Source organism: Elaeis guineensis, chromosome 3 (assembly GCF_000442705.2).
Source record: "Elaeis guineensis isolate ETL-2024a chromosome 3, EG11, whole genome shotgun sequence".
NCBI lineage: Eukaryota > Viridiplantae > Streptophyta > Magnoliopsida > Arecales > Arecaceae > Elaeis > Elaeis guineensis.
Window position 1 is genome coordinate 115,977,675 of NC_025995.2, and position 4,092 is coordinate 115,981,766.

The 4,092-nt window shown below is 42.6% G+C and overlaps 1 pseudogene; it reads right to left on the reverse strand.

Moving 5' to 3' along the window:
* Window positions 1-1,657: 1,657 nt before the first annotated feature.
* Window positions 1,658-3,886, reverse strand: LOC140856616 (probable serine/threonine-protein kinase WNK4; annotated as a pseudogene).
* Window positions 3,887-4,092: the final 206 nt, after the last annotated feature.

Below are 4,092 nucleotides of genomic sequence, written 5' to 3' on the forward strand. Positions count from 1 at the left end.
AACTTGCCACGTCCTCCACGACCTCTAGTAAATCCACGGCCAATAGAGGGCCTAGGGTCATTAGAAGAATGGACAAACCGTTGAGCAGTATTGACGATAGGATTGGTAGGAGTGGCATCAGCAACAGTTAATTTTCTAAATGCCCGCATGCTTTCATGGCTTAGTAACAGCCCATGAAGTTTAGTGTATGTCGGAGGGGTGTGTCGGTTGAGAATGCCAGGGACCGCATCTTGTAGATCATCACATAGAGCACGCAATACATGAAGATTAAATTCGGTTGGCTTGAGGGTATTACCAGAGGCAGCAAGTTCATCAGCCACAGCTTTGGCACGTCGGAGCAGAGAGGTGACGGTCTCATCTGATTTTTGACGTAGATTCTGCAACTCTAGATGCAGAGACATGAGCCTGGTAGGAGATGCTGAACCAAAGGCTTCATGAAGAGTGGTCCAGCACTCAAAACTAGTCTCTTTGTCAAGAAGAGGAACCAAATCTTCAGATAATGAAGCAACAAGAAGGCTTACGAGTTAGGCATCTTGTTGTTGCCAAGCAGTAGCGGCAATCGGATCGGTGGGCTGTGGGTGAGAGCCATCAAGGAACCCAAACAGGCCTTGACCCTTTAAGAAGGGAGTAATTTGCTTTCTCCAGATCAAAAAATTGGATGCATTTAATTTGATAGATAGAAAATGCTGTGCCGATGGAAAGGTGAGAGGGGTCGTTGTGTTGGGTGGAGGAGGAGAAGAGGGATTGGAGGAGGTGGAGATAGATGAACTGGTGGCCATGAGAGAGCACAGAAGGAGGAAGAAGAAGAGATGCTCGTTGGAGCTTCAATGGCTCTGATACCATAAAGAAGGTAATATCTTTATTGAGGATAATTTCTGATTCTTACATTTCATTGTTCTCCAATAGGAGTATATATATAGATTACAAGGTCTAGCTATTGTAGTAATTACAAGAAGAAGGAATATCTCGATTACATACTAAGTAAAGAGAAACCAAATGTAGAATAGCTAAACAAGGAGAAAGACCAAATAGGAGTGCCAGCCAAATATGAATATGTGTTGACTTGCTAAACATAGGAAAGAGCCAAATAAGACTGCAAGCCAAAATAGAATGTTAGGTTGGAATGATTGTGTGCTGATAATCAAATAAAATAAATATGGATATAGATATGTTGATATTTGATCTGTATTTAATTCGATTTCAACCGTAGGACCAATTTTTTTATCTTGATTCTTCCTTATATAGATTTGAAATTTTTTTCATTGCAGACCTTTATTTCCATTTATAATATCATTACAACTGTCACTATTTTTGAAACGAATATGTCTCAGGATATGCAGTTTTAAGAAATAATGGCCTTTATATACCATTGGAACAGCCAATAACATTTTCAATGGACATCCATTTAATGTTAAAATTACACTATTCAAATACTGATCTATATAGGGTAATGCATTGGCAGATCAGTTATGTTGTGCAGATGGGGCAATGAAATAGGCTGAATCAATCTCATGGTCTGATAATTTTCCTCCTATTATTGAGATTGCTACAGGAGATATAAGCATTCTCCTTATTGTAGGTGATCCATGTAACAAACATAGTGCTTACAAGGGAATTACCGAGCACATACACTTCTTTTCTTCAAACACCGCAAACATGATTGATCGATGCTATAGTAAGCAACGAAAACTTTGCTTACAAGAGAGTAATTGAGCATATAGACTTGTTTCTTCAGACACTGCAAAAATGTTCGATGCTATAATAAGCAAGCAGAACTTTCTCTGACTAGATTTTCATCACTGGCCCATAAGAGGATTACTAATATCCACAATTGTACATGGCAAGGTCCAGCTCAGGTGTCAACTTTAAATATCACGACACCATATCATCACAACCCGAGCTAACAGACCAACATAAATTTTTAACCCTTCCCCGTTCTTGGCTTTGCTTTTTGCTTCGTATGGTCTCTCCTTGAGGATGATGTAGTCTTGCCGTAGCCTTCTGTTGGATCCTGGAAGCCTATGTTTTCGACCGCTCCAACAGTCTTAATAGCCTCTTATTCACCTCCTCCACCAAGGTCCGGTGCAGCAGTTGGCTCCGTATGTCAACCATCGAACGGTTCCTCATCATACAGCGGCCATCGACCGGCCTCTTGCCCGCTCGAGAGCTGGAAGCTCTAGAGGACTCTAGCAATACGTTACATTGCTGGTGGAACTTGGTAGCCAGAGAGGTATCAACTGGAGGGCCTTCTCCGGAACAAAACCTTGTCGACTTGTGGCTGTTCTGGATTGGCTGAGTTTCTCTTTGATGGCAGCTTCCATCGCCTTCATGTTCATTACCTGAGATGTAGTTCACAGCAGAATACTTACTAGAGTGCATGGAGCTCTTGTCGTCATCATCAAAGTATGGATCATCTGCATAATTAGAGGTAGACATCACCAAAATATCTTCTAATGAATATGGTCTTCTAATGTCTTGCTAGTGTTTGGTTGGACCTAAAACACAATGTTTCCAACCAAGGGAAGGTTAAATAAAACCATGCTGGCAGTAATGTTTTGTTGTAAACCTCTCTATAAATCACATTTATTTGTCCATGTATCGACACTTATTGAGGAATAGAATGCCATAAAATTTAGCAATAAAATCAGCAGTTGTCTTCCTAAATTTCAAAATACTTGTCGGATTCGGTACAATAACAGTTTGGTCACCTAATCAAGCTCGCTGTAACACCAACTAAAAGTCTGGATACCAATCACCCTTTGAGTTTCCTTGGTTACATCAGGACCCTAATTTTATCGATGATTTCATAGTTGATGCATTAGAATTGCAAGTATCTAGTGCAGTCGATGACATATTTACATACCTCCAAACCAATCTTCTTGGTGAGACTGGCGCTGCCGATGAAATGACCCCGGAGAAGGAGCCATCCCAAAGAATGATCCATGGGAGGAAGTAGGAGAGGACAGATAGTAGAAAGGGTGATTGCATCCATCCTCATCATCATCCCCATAGCTATACGCATAATGGCTACCCTCGTGCAGATCCCTTCCTTCCAACCCGCACCAAAATGGAGATCTCTTGAGCTATCATCTCTGCTATCTCTGAAGGCTCTCGATCGGTTATCTCCAACTCCTTGACCATCTCATTAGCCACATCGATCGGCGTGTCGGTAACGATATCAAATGGAAAATATATGTTCCTCATATGACCTGACATGTCCAATTCCAATGTGTTATTCCATGACCTAGAGACAAGTACTGATGAGATCTAGTGCTCTAGCGTTGCCACAATCACAGATGTGCCATGAACGAAATGTAATACTTCTTTGTCGGCTATTTGAACTTTGAGGAAGATCGTATCATCTTCTGGATTCATCTTCCCAGTAATCGTCATGTCAGTTCTCCTCTTTGTGTGCTCAGGGTTGTGACTCTCTGCTGCATGGTGAGCCTGACCTTCAAGTCCAATGGCCTGGATTGTTGGAGCGTTTTGAGGCAGGAGAGAATTACGGTCATCGGATGCGAGAAAGGATCGAGAAGCAGCTTCTTGGCCGATGACCTCTTCGATGCAGTTTCCAGACACTACCGATGAAACGCCGGGCCTCGGGATCTTGGATCCGGTAGAAGGCATCAGGCAGCTTACCCTGTACAAAAATGAAGCAATGCAGATGTTAGGTCACAACTTATTTGGAGAAAGAATATCAGGTTACTGGGGACTGAAAAATTAGCTCACCGAAGTGACTTTCTTGTATATTTGGGCAGGGTTGCGACACTCGCTATAGGGGTACTCGGAGGTAAGCATTTCGAGCATGCACATACCAAAGGAGTATACGTCGGCGAGTTCATTGTATCCTCTTCGTAGAGCTCTGGTGCCATGAACTCGGGCGTCCCTGGAACAAGGAGCAGCAACAAAGGTTAAGAACTAGCAGGTTCTCTATAGATGCCTTTATCTTTGGCGCGGCGACCGTTACAGGCCCTTCCCACCAAGAGGGGTACTTTGGAAATAGGCGACTAAATGGGTGAGACCATATCGAGTCAGGTTTATATAACGAAATATGATGCCCTTTATTTTGGACCAGAGCCGCCTCCAACATAG